Source organism: Anomaloglossus baeobatrachus, unplaced genomic scaffold (genome assembly GCF_048569485.1).
Source record: "Anomaloglossus baeobatrachus isolate aAnoBae1 unplaced genomic scaffold, aAnoBae1.hap1 Scaffold_841, whole genome shotgun sequence".
Lineage (NCBI taxonomy): Eukaryota > Metazoa > Chordata > Amphibia > Anura > Aromobatidae > Anomaloglossus > Anomaloglossus baeobatrachus.
This window is the reverse complement of record NW_027445230.1, coordinates 14148-31407: the sequence shown is the minus strand read 5'-3', so window position 1 is coordinate 31407 and position 17260 is coordinate 14148. Positions and strand designations below refer to the sequence as shown.

At 49.5% G+C, this 17260-nt stretch overlaps 6 non-coding genes and 2 pseudogenes across 6 annotated transcripts; all 8 read right to left on the bottom strand.

The window, feature by feature from the left end:
* Positions 1 to 1172: 1172 nt before the first annotated feature.
* LOC142288571 (U2 spliceosomal RNA) lies at positions 1173 to 1363 on the bottom strand. Its single transcript, XR_012749323.1, has one exon. It is a non-coding gene; the product is annotated as a U2 spliceosomal RNA (small nuclear RNA).
* A 1387-nt stretch (positions 1364 to 2750) lies between these two features.
* On the bottom strand, positions 2751 to 2955 carry LOC142288601 (U2 spliceosomal RNA; annotated as a pseudogene).
* Positions 2956 to 8403: 5448 nt separating this feature from the next.
* On the bottom strand, positions 8404 to 8493 carry LOC142288603 (U2 spliceosomal RNA; annotated as a pseudogene).
* Positions 8494 to 9880: 1387 nt separating this feature from the next.
* Positions 9881 to 10071, bottom strand: LOC142288570 (U2 spliceosomal RNA). The gene has a single exon (XR_012749322.1). It is a non-coding gene; the product is annotated as a U2 spliceosomal RNA (small nuclear RNA).
* Positions 10072 to 11458: 1387 nt separating this feature from the next.
* On the bottom strand, positions 11459 to 11649 carry LOC142288569 (U2 spliceosomal RNA). Its single transcript, XR_012749321.1, has one exon. It is a non-coding gene; the product is annotated as a U2 spliceosomal RNA (small nuclear RNA).
* Positions 11650 to 13036: 1387 nt separating this feature from the next.
* On the bottom strand, positions 13037 to 13227 carry LOC142288568 (U2 spliceosomal RNA). Its single transcript, XR_012749320.1, has one exon. It is a non-coding gene; the product is annotated as a U2 spliceosomal RNA (small nuclear RNA).
* Positions 13228 to 14614: 1387 nt separating this feature from the next.
* Positions 14615 to 14805, bottom strand: LOC142288599 (U2 spliceosomal RNA). Its single transcript, XR_012749349.1, has one exon. It is a non-coding gene; the product is annotated as a U2 spliceosomal RNA (small nuclear RNA).
* Positions 14806 to 16192: 1387 nt separating this feature from the next.
* LOC142288567 (U2 spliceosomal RNA) lies at positions 16193 to 16383 on the bottom strand. The gene has a single exon (XR_012749319.1). It is a non-coding gene; the product is annotated as a U2 spliceosomal RNA (small nuclear RNA).
* Between the last annotated feature and the right edge of the window lie 877 nt (positions 16384 to 17260).

Here is a 17260-nt window from a genome sequence, read left to right as displayed (position 1 = left end):
GGCGCAAGCAACTCCCCTCCCCCTTGCAGTCTTTCCAATTCACGATACAAAAAGACGGACAGGACAGGTTGCCTGACTTTCCGTCACTGCCACCCTTTGCCATCCTTACCCGTAGAAAGCCCTTTCATCATCCCCAAACCCTAATCTTTTCCCTTTCCTTCCCAGCCCCCAAACCCTGCCCTCTGTACCTTTCTCACCACCCGCTTCCCTTCTCCTGTCATCCCCCTACCACCCGGGAAAAAAAGAGATTGCCCCCTCCTTCCACTAGCCCACCCTCCCACCCAAAGAACAACTTCTTCTGCGCAGCTTGTTTTCTAGGCAGCAGCGCTATTGTGATGTCATCGGGGGGCATTGTGACAAGCCGCCAGTGTTCCGTCTCTTCATGTTGTGCACAGTTCAAACGGAAAATACATCAACAGGCAGACTACAGAAAAGCTTACTATCAAAGGTTAGAGGGGGGCTTTCTCAGAGGGCTTTTTACAGTTTTTCTATTCCCAATTAGCCGTTTAAGTGTACTTATTGAAAGTAGTAATTCTTTCATAGGCCGCCCTTTCTTAGTATTTGACGTTCCTTATATTGCGGTATGAGGCTTCGCAGTAGGTTGCAAACATTCATCACCCATGACTGTCCCCAATTGAGCTCAGAAGCTCAATGTCTATCATGACCTCTCTTTTAGAATGTCCAAGAGCAAGCAAACTATTCCTCCAGGAGAGGGCGCCAACAGACTACTAAAGAGATCATCATTACTCAAAGAAAACCCCAAAAACCAATGCATGATAGGAATAAACAGGTAACTTTCTTTGGAGTGGAAGCGGAGAGATCGCACCAGATGCCAATTCTAGATGTTATCACACCTGTGGTCACTGCAGCAGCAGGTGAATCCACTTTGTCCAAAAGGGATCTATTCCATTCAATTGCAAATGATCTAGATAAGACAGAGAACTGCAGCACGGGGACATAGCCGAGTTGGTCAGGTTGAGTGGTGATGAGTTTGCTATTTGGATGAATAAAGAAAGTCAAAAGTGTGAAAGATAAAAAACAAAAGGAGGAAGTGTGAAAAGTGAATGGGCCAAATTGAGGTGCATATGAAGACGTATGCTTTCTTCCAATTCATTAAATCGGGCTAATATGAATCAGGTGAATTGAGTTCTGCTTTTGGAAACTGGGTTAAGAAGGGGTGCACCGTTCCTGGAGGTACTGCAATACCAGGTCAATGCGTGGAGTGGACAGAGCAAGCTCTTTTTCCATCTCCCTGTTCTAAAAATCCATTTAATATATGGTCCCCAGATAGGGGACGTATCAGATATTAAACTGATAAGAACAGATACTACACTTGATCTTAGCCAAAAGGCCGAGAAGCGATAACCAGAATTGGTTTGGGCCTCGAGTGGCACCCTGGCCTATGCCGGACACATCTTAGGGAGAGAGAGCGAGAGGGAGACAAACCCACGCCTACACAAGACATTTTGTCACCCAAGCCAACCCTTGAAAAGGCTGCTTTGCAGAGCCAAAACAAGAAGAATGGTGCGTTTTGCAGCCGCCGCCCACTGCAATGAATCTGAATAACTCCTCCTTTAGGGCGCAAGCAACTCCCCTCCCCCTTGCAGTCTTTCCAATTCACGATACAAAAAGACGGACAGGACAGGTTGCCTGACTTTCCGTCACTGCCACCCTTTGCCATCCTTACCCGTAGAAAGCCCTTTCATCATCCCCAAACCCTAATCTTTTCCCTTTCCTTCCCAGCCCCCAAACCCTGCCCTCTGTACCTTTCTCACCACCCGCTTCCCTTCTCCTGTCATCCCCCTACCACCCGGGAAAAAAAGAGATTGCCCCCTCCTTCCACTAGCCCACCCTCCCACCCAAAGAACAACTTCTTCTGCGCAGCTTGTTTTCTAGGCAGCAGCGCTATTGTGATGTCATCGGGGGGCATTGTGACAAGCCGCCAGTGTTCCGTCTCTTCATGTTGTGCACAGTTCAAACGGAAAATACATCAACAGGCAGACTACAGAAAAGCTTACTATCAAAGGTTAGAGGGGGGCTTTCTCAGAGGGCTTTTTACAGTTTTTCTATTCCCAATTAGCCGTTTAAGTGTACTTATTGAAAGTAGTAATTCTTTCATAGGCCGCCCTTTCTTAGTATTTGACGTTCCTTATATTGCGGTATGAGGCTTCGCAGTAGGTTGCAAACATTCATCACCCATGACTGTCCCCAATTGAGCTCAGAAGCTCAATGTCTATCATGACCTCTCTTTTAGAATGTCCAAGAGCAAGCAAACTATTCCTCCAGGAGAGGGCGCCAACAGACTACTAAAGAGATCATCATTACTCAAAGAAAACCCCAAAAACCAATGCATGATAGGAATAAACAGGTAACTTTCTTTGGAGTGGAAGCGGAGAGATCGCACCAGATGCCAATTCTAGATGTTATCACACCTGTAGTCACTGCAGCAGCAGGTGAATCCACTTTGTCCAAAAGGGATCTATTCCATTCAATTGCAAATGATCTAGATAAGACAGAGAACTGCAGCACGGGGACATAGCCGAGTTGGTCAGGTTGAGTGGTGATGAGTTTGCTATTTGGATGAATAAAGAAAGTCAAAAGTGTGAAAGATAAAAAACAAAAGGAGGAAGTGTGAAAAGTGAATGGGCCAAATTGAGGTGCATATGAAGACGTATGCTTTCTTCCAATTCATTAAATCGGGCTAATATGAATCAGGTGAATTGAGTTCTGCTTTTGGAAACTGGGTTAAGAAGGGGTGCACCGTTCCTGGAGGTACTGCAATACCAGGTCAATGCGTGGAGTGGACAGAGCAAGCTCTTTTTCCATCTCCCTGTTCTAAAAATCCATTTAATATATGGTCCCCAGATAGGGGACGTATCAGATATTAAACTGATAAGAACAGATTTTTTGATTTAACAGCATCTTTATTATCCTGCACTACTCACAAATAGGTAACAAACCGTGTACAGTGCCGCAGCCCCGTACACACAGAAATATACAATCCTTCTTACATTACATAGCCATAGAGTACGACGCACTAAACTATACATCACGCTCCTATGCTTATCCATAACACTCAAGCTGAAAGAAAAAGTTAGACAATAAATAACGACGAACCGGCGATTGGGGGATGGGGGTAGGGGAAAAGGGGGATAGGGTGGGGAAATCACAGGCCCGAAGCTTTATTGAAAGACGCACATAACGGGAAAAGGAGGGAGGGGGCATGGAAGAGGTCTAAACCTCCTCCTCGGCGCTGTCGTCCGGACTGTCCATGATGGAATAGTCTCTGAGCAGGCTGTGGATCAGCCTGCGGCAATCCTGGATAGACATCCTCTCCCTCTTCAAGATGAGCCGGTTCCTGGCGACCCAAATAGCGTCCTTAAAGCAGTTCATAAGGCGCCAAGCCTCCTGGATGGCTCCAACGGTGTGAGTTCCAGGGAAGAGTCCATAAAGTACGGAATGGTACGATAGGCTCCCTCTGGGGACGGAGTTCCTCAGGTCATCCTCCAGGGCAACCAACAGGCGCTGTGCGAAACGGCAGTCCCAAAAGGCGTGCAGCGATGTTTCCTCCACGAAGGGGCACCTTGGGCAGTACCGGGTTTTGCACAGGTTCCGGGCATGCATGAATGACCGGACGGGCAGTCCGCCCTGTATCGCCATCCATGACAAGTCCTTGTGCCCGTTGGTCAATCCAGCCGATGACACGTTTGTCCAAACAGTCTCCAGTGTGTCGTGATGAAGTCCTGGAATGTTCTCCATTTCGTCCTTGGCTCTGATGAGTTTGTGGATAGTCTTTGGCTTCCACAAATCAGGCTTGAGTCCCTCCAGTTGGTGTTCCCTCACAAACCGAACCACGTCTCCGTAGAACCATGGCGCCGTCCAGTTGTAGGGGAAGGAGCTGTCCCACTTGTCCCAGCCTAACCGTCTCCAAAGGGGGAGCAGGAAGAAGCGAGACATGGACCCACCCGCGGAACCTCTCTTGACTCGCAGAGTTCGGCGAACGCAGTCACATACGAAGGAGGATCGCAGGAGGGTGGGGATATCGGGTACGCCCTTCCCACCCTTGCGAGGATCCTTGTACATGATGCTCCGCTTTACTCTGTCCATCTTGGATCCCCAGACAAAACGAAACACCGTCCTGGTAATGGCCCTGCACACGGTGGCAAGGGGGGGCCAGGCCTGGGCCGTGTACTGCAGCACGGGCAGTACCTCGTTACGCAGGACCAGTGCTTTGCCCTCACAGGTGAGGCGTCTGAGGCTCCACAGACCGATCCGTTGGGTGATCTTGGTCAAGCGTTCCTCCCAGGACTTGAGGGCTGCTCCTTCCTTCCCGAACCAGACTCCAAGAACCTTGATGAAATCCGGCTGGATGCTGAAAGGGAAGGGGGCGGAAGAGGCCGGCTGCCAGTCCCCGAAGAGCATGGCTTCCGACTTCCCGCAGTTGACTTTGGCTCCCGAAGCCCGTCTGAAGGTCTCACAGGTCTGGACGAGGGTGTCGACTGAGCGCCGGTCCGCGCAGAAGACGGTCACGTCGTCCATGTAGAGCGAGCACTTGACCTCGAAGCGTTCTGGTCCTGGTGCGGTGATCCCTCTGATCTCTCCATTCCGCCGGATAGCCTCTGCAAAGAGTTCTATAACACAAACAAAAAGAAGAGGTGACAGAGGACAGCCTTGTCTGACCCCTGAGAGGACCGGGAAGGGGTCAGTCTTCCAGCCGTTTACCAACACCGAGCTGTGAATATCAAAATACATTAGTTGGACATACAAACAAAACATGTTACCCAAACCTAACCTGTGCAGAGCTTTGCCCAGGAACTCATGGGAAACACGGTCGAAGGCCTTTTCCTGATCCAACGAGATCAGGGCTGCGTGCACCCGGCGGGCTTTGATGTACTCGACCGTGTCCCGCATGAGAGCCAGGCTGTCTGCGATGCGACGTCCGGGGATGCCGCAGGTCTGATCCGGGTGGATGATCCGTCCGATAACCGTCTTCAGTCTCGTTGCCATCGTCTTGGCCAGGATCTTGTAGTCGACATTCAGAAGGGTGATGGGACGCCAATTCTTCAGGTCGCACCTCTCTCCTTTACGCTTGTACAGGATCGTGACCATTCCTTCCCTCAGAGATGGAGGCATTCTGCCCTCCACCACCATCTCCTCATACAGCCCTAACAGGTCCGGACAGATTAGGTCTCCCAGCGCTACATAGAGCTCTGCTGGGAGGCCGTCACTGCCCGGTGTCCTGCCAGAACTAAAGGATTTGGCGGCCGAGAGCAGCTCGTCCACCGTCAGAGGAACGTCCATGGCCGCCGCGTCTGCAGGGTCAAGATGGTTAGTGATACCTGACAGGAACTTATCGGCGGCCTCGGGGTCAGTAGTCTTGCGGGCGTAGAGTTCGCTGTAGAAGTCGCTGACGACCTTCATCACATTCTCTTTCCCGCGTCGCATGCTTCCACTCTCGTCTCGTAGTTCATTCATGGGCGTGTGACCGGCGTGGAGTTTCCTGAAAAAGAACGAGTTACATTTCTCACCCTTCTCCAGGTTCTCCACTTTGGAACGGAAGACAATTCGCTCGGACTCCTCCTCGAAGTGCCTTTTCAGGCTCCTCTTAGTCTCCTCCAGCTCCTCTCTCACGTCCCAGCCGCATCGAAGAAGGTCCTGCAGGGAACGCAGCTCACGCTGGAGTCTCCTGAAGTCCCTCCTCTTCAGACACGCCTGTTGTTGACTCTTTGCCTGAAAGAAGAAACGGAACTCGAGTTTAACGTATTCCCACCAGTCAGAAACAGACTGGAAGCCCGCCTTGTAGGCCCGCCACGTGGAGTAGGCAGCTCTAAGCTCCTCCAGAATCTCACCCTTTTCCAGCAGAGAGCAGTTCAGCTTCCAGGAGCCCGGGCCAATGGGGAAGCCATGGCCCAGCACACCTTGAAAGTGAATGGCTCTGTGGTCAGAGAAGAAGCAGGGGACCATCGAGTGCCCACTCCGCCCAACCGCCCGAGAGGTAAACACAAAGTCAATCCTGGAACGCAGCGAGCCATCGGATCGGCACCATGAATAGTTCACAGATCCGTGTCCGATGGAGCCAACAACGTCCACAAGAGAGGCTTCGGTCACCATCTCAATGAGCAGTTTGGATGTGACGTCCAACTTGGCAGCCGTTCCAGAACTGCGTCCATCCTCCTCAATCGGGCAGTTGAAATCCCCGGCCATCACTACCGTCCTGGCGGTAGCGAGCTGAGGGCGCAGGGCTTGGAGGAGCTCCAGTCGATCGCTCTTCACAGGAGAAGCATACACATTGATGAACCTGACAGGTTCTCCCGCCCAGGTGCCATCCACGAGCAGTAACCTGCCGCAGACGATTTCCTGAACAGAGTCCAATGTGAAGGCGCTTCCCCTGATCAGCACGGCGACCCCCGCGGACCTACAGTCGCCCCCGCCAGACCAGTAGGATGGGCCATGGGTCCACTCCCTGGCCAGATGGTTGAAGGACCTAGAGGAGGGAAGGGAGCATTCCTGCAGGAAAAATACATCACTAGACTGAGTGTTAAGGAACGCAAAAATTGTCTGACGTCGGAACTTGTCTCTGATGCTCCTAACATTAATGGAAAAGATGTTAATGTTAGCAGTCATTGGAGGAAAGAGAAAGTTAGAGCAGGCGGTGTGCCTTAGTTACCACTCCGGTCGGGCGGTTCTTCCTCTTTGGCACCTGCTGGTAAGGGTATCTCCAGCAGACCCTCTTCTTCTAGCTGATCGAGCAGGGATGGTGCCTCAGTGGCTTCCGACTCCTCCATTTCTTCTTCGGCCACAAGGGACTCCACCATCTGCTCCAACACGTCCGGTTCTGGGAGGAGGCCATCCTCCTCTTCCTGGGGTGGATTGAGGTCCACAATGAACAGCTTGGAAGGTTCTGCGACAGGACTATCTTCCACCTTCCTTTTCCTTTGGCCTGTACCTGAGGAGACAAGAGCTGGAAAATCCTCCTCGGTGAAAAGTGCAAGAGTGCTGAGGCCCTCTGCTCTCATGGTCTGGGGAGGGAGAGTGGGCTTTGGGGGGGGGGTGAGGAGACCAACTGAGGAGTAGGGAAATGAGGCGGAGGTAGTGGAATCCTCAGTAGGGTTGGCCGGGGGGGGAGGGGTTTGGACAGGGGTGACAGGGGGGGGGACCAGGGAGGGGGCAACAGTTTTCTTACCCTTCTTTTTCCTGGACTCCGTGGCTGCTGGGGCATCGGCTGGAGCCACGGTCGCCGGGTTCTTGGCCGCCTTGTCCTTGGCCTCTGTGGCCTTGGTCGTAGCTGCCTTGGTCGACGAAGCTGTGACTACCCGATACTGGGTCGCCGCGGCAACCCTTGCCCAGGATTTCTCCCGCTGTGGGCAGTCCTTGTAAAGGTGGTCCGCCTGTCCACATAGGTTGCAAGTCTTCTTCTTTGGGCAGTCCTTGGAGCTGTGTCCCGTCACCCGGCAAACCCTGCAGGCGTCCTCCTTGCAGGTCTTCATCGAATGCCCTTTCCCGCCACATTTCCTGCAGTTGTGTGGCATGTCCGGGTAGTAGATGAGACCAAAGGAGTTTCCCAGAGAGAATGTCGGGGGCAGGTGCTGGAGACCATCCTCGGATGCTGGTTCCCTGTAGAGTCGAACGGTTACTGACCACTTACCCGTCCAGAATCCGTTGCCGTTAAGGATGTGGGATGGCTCCCTCACCACTGTGCAGAGACGTCCCAGGAACGTGGAGATGTCTCTTCCTGGGGTGTGCGGGTTCCGCATGGAGACCGTGATCCTCTTTTCATCCCTCTGTATAGGACAGGATCCTAAAAAAGAATGAAAAGGGGAGTCCGGCATCGCTGCGTTCATCGCCTCCCAGTATCTTCTGCAGGCATTCACCGTGGCAAAGGTTACCAGAAAAATGCCAGTCATGAAGGTCTGGACACTCAGGGTTTCCGCCCTGGAGAAGCCCTGATCCAGAATCATCTTCTTGCAGAACACGTCGCTGGACATGTCCGGCAACCTACCATCCACCGCCTTTAGCTTCAGGGCGACCGTCTGCCGCATCCAAGGCTCCAGGGTTGGAGCCTTTTCAGGCAGCGTCCGGGCTCCCTCCGGCTGGCTGGCGTCGGAGGTAGGGGCCTCTTGGGCCGAAGAAGCCTCTGGATGAGCCTTCCTGGAGGTCCCTGGGTCCTGAGCCTTCTTGGCTGCCTTCTCTGGCTTGCTTGCCATGGCTGGTTCCTGCTTGAGTTCCCGGAGCTGGATCTTGGATTCTTCTCCGGGTGTCTTCTCCCGCTGTGTTCCTCCTCGAAGTTCCTCTGGTCTCCCCAAGTCTTCTCCGAGGCTTCGTCTTCTTGCTTCTTTCTGCCAAGCTCTTCTTCCGTCCGATCTCCCTCTTCCGGTCTCGGCTGGGCTTCGGAGCTCGTCTCCCTGATCGTATCTCGTCAAGTGTAGCTAGCTCAGTTTGTTCTGATAAGAACAGATACTACACTTGATCTTAGCCAAAAGGCCGAGAAGCGATAACCAGAATTGGTTTGGGCCTCGAGTGGCACCCTGGCCTATGCCGGACACATCTTAGGGAGAGAGAGCGAGAGGGAGACAAACCCACGCCTACACAAGACATTTTGTCACCCAAGCCAACCCTTGAAAAGGCTGCTTTGCAGAGCCAAAACAAGAAGAATGGTGCGTTTTGCAGCCGCCGCCCACTGCAATGAATCTGAATAACTCCTCCTTTAGGGCGCAAGCAACTCCCCTCCCCCTTGCAGTCTTTCCAATTCACGATACAAAAAGACGGACAGGACAGGTTGCCTGACTTTCCGTCACTGCCACCCTTTGCCATCCTTACCCGTAGAAAGCCCTTTCATCATCCCTAAACCCTAATCTTTTCCCTTTCCTTCCCAGCCCCCAAACCCTGCCCTCTGTACCTTTCTCACCACCCGCTTCCCTTCTCCTGTCATCCCCCTACCACCCGGGAAAAAAAGAGATTGCCCCCTCCTTCCACTAGCCCACCCTCCCACCCAAAGAACAACTTCTTCTGCGCAGCTTGTTTTCTAGGCAGCAGCGCTATTGTGATGTCATCGGGGGGCATTGTGACAAGCCGCCAGTGTTCCGTCTCTTCATGTTGTGCACAGTTCAAACGGAAAATACATCAACAGGCAGACTACAGAAAAGCTTACTATCAAAGGTTAGAGGGGGGCTTTCTCAGAGGGCTTTTTACAGTTTTTCTATTCCCAATTAGCCGTTTAAGTGTACTTATTGAAAGTAGTAATTCTTTCATAGGCCGCCCTTTCTTAGTATTTGACGTTCCTTATATTGCGGTATGAGGCTTCGCAGTAGGTTGCAAACATTCATCACCCATGACTGTCCCCAATTGAGCTCAGAAGCTCAATGTCTATCATGACCTCTCTTTTAGAATGTCCAAGAGCAAGCAAACTATTCCTCCAGGAGAGGGCGCCAACAGACTACTAAAGAGATCATCATTACTCAAAGAAAACCCCAAAAACCAATGCATGATAGGAATAAACAGGTAACTTTCTTTGGAGTGGAAGCGGAGAGATCGCACCAGATGCCAATTCTAGATGTTATCACACCTGTGGTCACTGCAGCAGCAGGTGAATCCACTTTGTCCAAAAGGGATCTATTCCATTCAATTGCAAATGATCTAGATAAGACAGAGAACTGCAGCACGGGGACATAGCCGAGTTGGTCAGGTTGAGTGGTGATGAGTTTGCTATTTGGATGAATAAAGAAAGTCAAAAGTGTGAAAGATAAAAAACAAAAGGAGGAAGTGTGAAAAGTGAATGGGCCAAATTGAGGTGCATATGAAGACGTATGCTTTCTTCCAATTCATTAAATCGGGCTAATATGAATCAGGTGAATTGAGTTCTGCTTTTGGAAACTGGGTTAAGAAGGGGTGCACCGTTCCTGGAGGTACTGCAATACCAGGTCAATGCGTGGAGTGGACAGAGCAAGCTCTTTTTCCATCTCCCTGTTCTAAAAATCCATTTAATATATGGTCCCCAGATAGGGGACGTATCAGATATTAAACTGATAAGAACAGATACTACACTTGATCTTAGCCAAAAGGCCGAGAAGCGATAACCAGAATTGGTTTGGGCCTCGAGTGGCACCCTGGCCTATGCCGGACACATCTTAGGGAGAGAGAGCGAGAGGGAGACAAACCCACGCCTACACAAGACATTTTGTCACCCAAGCCAACCCTTGAAAAGGCTGCTTTGCAGAGCCAAAACAAGAAGAATGGTGCGTTTTGCAGCCGCCGCCCACTGCAATGAATCTGAATAACTCCTCCTTTAGGGCGCAAGCAACTCCCCTCCCCCTTGCAGTCTTTCCAATTCACGATACAAAAAGACGGACAGGACAGGTTGCCTGACTTTCCGTCACTGCCACCCTTTGCCATCCTTACCCGTAGAAAGCCCTTTCATCATCCCCAAACCCTAATCTTTTCCCTTTCCTTCCCAGCCCCCAAACCCTGCCCTCTGTACCTTTCTCACCACCCGCTTCCCTTCTCCTGTCATCCCCCTACCACCCGGGAAAAAAAGAGATTGCCCCCTCCTTCCACTAGCCCACCCTCCCACCCAAAGAACAACTTCTTCTGCGCAGCTTGTTTTCTAGGCAGCAGCGCTATTGTGATGTCATCGGGGGGCATTGTGACAAGCCGCCAGTGTTCCGTCTCTTCATGTTGTGCACAGTTCAAACGGAAAATACATCAACAGGCAGACTACAGAAAAGCTTACTATCAAAGGTTAGAGGGGGGCTTTCTCAGAGGGCTTTTTACAGTTTTTCTATTCCCAATTAGCCGTTTAAGTGTACTTATTGAAAGTAGTAATTCTTTCATAGGCCGCCCTTTCTTAGTATTTGACGTTCCTTATATTGCGGTATGAGGCTTCGCAGTAGGTTGCAAACATTCATCACCCATGACTGTCCCCAATTGAGCTCAGAAGCTCAATGTCTATCATGACCTCTCTTTTAGAATGTCCAAGAGCAAGCAAACTATTCCTCCAGGAGAGGGCGCCAACAGACTACTAAAGAGATCATCATTACTCAAAGAAAACCCCAAAAACCAATGCATGATAGGAATAAACAGGTAACTTTCTTTGGAGTGGAAGCGGAGAGATCGCACCAGATGCCAATTCTAGATGTTATCACACCTGTGGTCACTGCAGCAGCAGGTGAATCCACTTTGTCCAAAAGGGATCTATTCCATTCAATTGCAAATGATCTAGATAAGACAGAGAACTGCAGCACGGGGACATAGCCGAGTTGGTCAGGTTGAGTGGTGATGAGTTTGCTATTTGGATGAATAAAGAAAGTCAAAAGTGTGAAAGATAAAAAACAAAAGGAGGAAGTGTGAAAAGTGAATGGGCCAAATTGAGGTGCATATGAAGACGTATGCTTTCTTCCAATTCATTAAATCGGGCTAATATGAATCAGGTGAATTGAGTTCTGCTTTTGGAAACTGGGTTAAGAAGGGGTGCACCGTTCCTGGAGGTACTGCAATACCAGGTCAATGCGTGGAGTGGACAGAGCAAGCTCTTTTTCCATCTCCCTGTTCTAAAAATCCATTTAATATATGGTCCCCAGATAGGGGACGTATCAGATATTAAACTGATAAGAACAGATACTACACTTGATCTTAGCCAAAAGGCCGAGAAGCGATAACCAGAATTGGTTTGGGCCTCGAGTGGCACCCTGGCCTATGCCGGACACATCTTAGGGAGAGAGAGCGAGAGGGAGACAAACCCACGCCTACACAAGACATTTTGTCACCCAAGCCAACCCTTGAAAAGGCTGCTTTGCAGAGCCAAAACAAGAAGAATGGTGCGTTTTGCAGCCGCCGCCCACTGCAATGAATCTGAATAACTCCTCCTTTAGGGCGCAAGCAACTCCCCTCCCCCTTGCAGTCTTTCCAATTCACGATACAAAAAGACGGACAGGACAGGTTGCCTGACTTTCCGTCACTGCCACCCTTTGCCATCCTTACCCGTAGAAAGCCCTTTCATCATCCCCAAACCCTAATCTTTTCCCTTTCCTTCCCAGCCCCCAAACCCTGCCCTCTGTACCTTTCTCACCACCCGCTTCCCTTCTCCTGTCATCCCCCTACCACCCGGGAAAAAAAGAGATTGCCCCCTCCTTCCACTAGCCCACCCTCCCACCCAAAGAACAACTTCTTCTGCGCAGCTTGTTTTCTAGGCAGCAGCGCTATTGTGATGTCATCGGGGGGCATTGTGACAAGCCGCCAGTGTTCCGTCTCTTCATGTTGTGCACAGTTCAAACGGAAAATACATCAACAGGCAGACTACAGAAAAGCTTACTATCAAAGGTTAGAGGGGGGCTTTCTCAGAGGGCTTTTTACAGTTTTTCTATTCCCAATTAGCCGTTTAAGTGTACTTATTGAAAGTAGTAATTCTTTCATAGGCCGCCCTTTCTTAGTATTTGACGTTCCTTATATTGCGGTATGAGGCTTCGCAGTAGGTTGCAAACATTCATCACCCATGACTGTCCCCAATTGAGCTCAGAAGCTCAATGTCTATCATGACCTCTCTTTTAGAATGTCCAAGAGCAAGCAAACTATTCCTCCAGGAGAGGGCGCCAACAGACTACTAAAGAGATCATCATTACTCAAAGAAAACCCCAAAAACCAATGCATGATAGGAATAAACAGGTAACTTTCTTTGGAGTGGAAGCGGAGAGATCGCACCAGATGCCAATTCTAGATGTTATCACACCTGTGGTCACTGCAGCAGCAGGTGAATCCACTTTGTCCAAAAGGGATCTATTCCATTCAATTGCAAATGATCTAGATAAGACAGAGAACTGCAGCACGGGGACATAGCCGAGTTGGTCAGGTTGAGTGGTGATGAGTTTGCTATTTGGATGAATAAAGAAAGTCAAAAGTGTGAAAGATAAAAAACAAAAGGAGGAAGTGTGAAAAGTGAATGGGCCAAATTGAGGTGCATATGAAGACGTATGCTTTCTTCCAATTCATTAAATCGGGCTAATATGAATCAGGTGAATTGAGTTCTGCTTTTGGAAACTGGGTTAAGAAGGGGTGCACCGTTCCTGGAGGTACTGCAATACCAGGTCAATGCGTGGAGTGGACAGAGCAAGCTCTTTTTCCATCTCCCTGTTCTAAAAATCCATTTAATATATGGTCCCCAGATAGGGGACGTATCAGATATTAAACTGATAAGAACAGATACTACACTTGATCTTAGCCAAAAGGCCGAGAAGCGATAACCAGAATTGGTTTGGGCCTCGAGTGGCACCCTGGCCTATGCCGGACACATCTTAGGGAGAGAGAGCGAGAGGGAGACAAACCCACGCCTACACAAGACATTTTGTCACCCAAGCCAACCCTTGAAAAGGCTGCTTTGCAGAGCCAAAACAAGAAGAATGGTGCGTTTTGCAGCCGCCGCCCACTGCAATGAATCTGAATAACTCCTCCTTTAGGGCGCAAGCAACTCCCCTCCCCCTTGCAGTCTTTCCAATTCACGATACAAAAAGACGGACAGGACAGGTTGCCTGACTTTCCGTCACTGCCACCCTTTGCCATCCTTACCCGTAGAAAGCCCTTTCATCATCCCCAAACCCTAATCTTTTCCCTTTCCTTCCCAGCCCCCAAACCCTGCCCTCTGTACCTTTCTCACCACCCGCTTCCCTTCTCCTGTCATCCCCCTACCACCCGGGAAAAAAAGAGATTGCCCCCTCCTTCCACTAGCCCACCCTCCCACCCAAAGAACAACTTCTTCTGCGCAGCTTGTTTTCTAGGCAGCAGCGCTATTGTGATGTCATCGGGGGGCATTGTGACAAGCCGCCAGTGTTCCGTCTCTTCATGTTGTGCACAGTTCAAACGGAAAATACATCAACAGGCAGACTACAGAAAAGCTTACTATCAAAGGTTAGAGGGGGGCTTTCTCAGAGGGCTTTTTACAGTTTTTCTATTCCCAATTAGCCGTTTAAGTGTACTTATTGAAAGTAGTAATTCTTTCATAGGCCGCCCTTTCTTAGTATTTGACGTTCCTTATATTGCGGTATGAGGCTTCGCAGTAGGTTGCAAACATTCATCACCCATGACTGTCCCCAATTGAGCTCAGAAGCTCAATGTCTATCATGACCTCTCTTTTAGAATGTCCAAGAGCAAGCAAACTATTCCTCCAGGAGAGGGCGCCAACAGACTACTAAAGAGATCATCATTACTCAAAGAAAACCCCAAAAACCAATGCATGATAGGAATAAACAGGTAACTTTCTTTGGAGTGGAAGCGGAGAGATCGCACCAGATGCCAATTCTAGATGTTATCACACCTGTGGTCACTGCAGCAGCAGGTGAATCCACTTTGTCCAAAAGGGATCTATTCCATTCAATTGCAAATGATCTAGATAAGACAGAGAACTGCAGCACGGGGACATAGCCGAGTTGGTCAGGTTGAGTGGTGATGAGTTTGCTATTTGGATGAATAAAGAAAGTCAAAAGTGTGAAAGATAAAAAACAAAAGGAGGAAGTGTGAAAAGTGAATGGGCCAAATTGAGGTGCATATGAAGACGTATGCTTTCTTCCAATTCATTAAATCGGGCTAATATGAATCAGGTGAATTGAGTTCTGCTTTTGGAAACTGGGTTAAGAAGGGATGCACCGTTCCTGGAGGTACTGCAATACCAGGTCAATGCGTGGAGTGGACAGAGCAAGCTCTTTTTCCATCTCCCTGTTCTAAAAATCCATTTAATATATGGTCCCCAGATAGGGGACGTATCAGATATTAAACTGATAAGAACAGATACTACACTTGATCTTAGCCAAAAGGCCGAGAAGCGATAACCAGAATTGGTTTGGGCCTCGAGTGGCACCCTGGCCTATGCCGGACACATCTTAGGGAGAGAGAGCGAGAGGGAGACAAACCCACGCCTACACAAGACATTTTGTCACCCAAGCCAACCCTTGAAAAGGCTGCTTTGCAGAGCCAAAACAAGAAGAATGGTGCGTTTTGCAGCCGCCGCCCACTGCAATGAATCTGAATAACTCCTCCTTTAGGGCGCAAGCAACTCCCCTCCCCCTTGCAGTCTTTCCAATTCACGATACAAAAAGACGGACAGGACAGGTTGCCTGACTTTCCGTCACTGCCACCCTTTGCCATCCTTACCCGTAGAAAGCCCTTTCATCATCCCCAAACCCTAATCTTTTCCCTTTCCTTCCCAGCCCCCAAACCCTGCCCTCTGTACCTTTCTCACCACCCGCTTCCCTTCTCCTGTCATCCCCCTACCACCCGGGAAAAAAAGAGATTGCCCCCTCCTTCCACTAGCCCACCCTCCCACCCAAAGAACAACTTCTTCTGCGCAGCTTGTTTTCTAGGCAGCAGCGCTATTGTGATGTCATCGGGGGGCATTGTGACAAGCCGCCAGTGTTCCGTCTCTTCATGTTGTGCACAGTTCAAACGGAAAATACATCAACAGGCAGACTACAGAAAAGCTTACTATCAAAGGTTAGAGGGGGGCTTTCTCAGAGGGCTTTTTACAGTTTTTCTATTCCCAATTAGCCGTTTAAGTGTACTTATTGAAAGTAGTAATTCTTTCATAGGCCGCCCTTTCTTAGTATTTGACGTTCCTTATATTGCGGTATGAGGCTTCGCAGTAGGTTGCAAACATTCATCACCCATGACTGTCCCCAATTGAGCTCAGAAGCTCAATGTCTATCATGACCTCTCTTTTAGAATGTCCAAGAGCAAGCAAACTATTCCTCCAGGAGAGGGCGCCAACAGACTACTAAAGAGATCATCATTACTCAAAGAAAACCCCAAAAACCAATGCATGATAGGAATAAACAGGTAACTTTCTTTGGAGTGGAAGCGGAGAGATCGCACCAGATGCCAATTCTAGATGTTATCACACCTGTGGTCACTGCAGCAGCAGGTGAATCCACTTTGTCCAAAAGGGATCTATTCCATTCAATTGCAAATGATCTAGATAAGACAGAGAACTGCAGCACGGGGACATAGCCGAGTTGGTCAGGTTGAGTGGTGATGAGTTTGCTATTTGGATGAATAAAGAAAGTCAAAAGTGTGAAAGATAAAAAACAAAAGGAGGAAGTGTGAAAAGTGAATGGGCCAAATTGAGGTGCATATGAAGACGTATGCTTTCTTCCAATTCATTAAATCGGGCTAATATGAATCAGGTGAATTGAGTTCTGCTTTTGGAAACTGGGTTAAGAAGGGGTGCACCGTTCCTGGAGGTACTGCAATACCAGGTCAATGCGTGGAGTGGACAGAGCAAGCTCTTTTTCCATCTCCCTGTTCTAAAAATCCATTTAATATATGGTCCCCAGATAGGGGACGTATCAGATATTAAACTGATAAGAACAGATACTACACTTGATCTTAGCCAAAAGGCCGAGAAGCGATAACCAGAATTGGTTTGGGCCTCGAGTGGCACCCTGGCCTATGCCGGACACATCTTAGGGAGAGAGAGCGAGAGGGAGACAAACCCACGCCTACACAAGACATTTTGTCACCCAAGCCAACCCTTGAAAAGGCTGCTTTGCAGAGCCAAAACAAGAAGAATGGTGCGTTTTGCAGCCGCCGCCCACTGCAATGAATCTGAATAACTCCTCCTTTAGGGCGCAAGCAACTCCCCTCCCCCTTGCAGTCTTTCCAATTCACGATACAAAAAGACGGACAGGACAGGTTGCCTGACTTTCCGTCACTGCCACCCTTTGCCATCCTTACCCGTAGAAAGCCCTTTCATCATCCCCAAACCCTAATCTTTTCCCTTTCCTTCCCAGCCCCCAAACCCTGCCCTCTGTACCTTTCTCACCACCCGCTTCCCTTCTCCTGTCATCCCCCTACCACCCGGGAAAAAAAGAGATTGCCCCCTCCTTCCACTAGCCCACCCTCCCACCCAAAGAACAACTTCTTCTGCGCAGCTTGTTTTCTAGGCAGCAGCGCTATTGTGATGTCATCGGGGGGCATTGTGACAAGCCGCCAGTGTTCCGTCTCTTCATGTTGTGCACAGTTCAAACGGAAAATACATCAACAGGCAGACTACAGAAAAGCTTACTATCAAAGGTTAGAGGGGGGCTTTCTCAGAGGGCTTTTTACAGTTTTTCTATTCCCAATTAGCCGTTTAAGTGTACTTATTGAAAGTAGTAATTCTTTCATAGGCCGCCCTTTCTTAGTATTTGACGTTCCTTATATTGCGGTATGAGGCTTCGCAGTAGGTTGCAAACATTCATCACCCATGACTGTCCCCAATTGAGCTCAGAAGCTCAATGTCTATCAT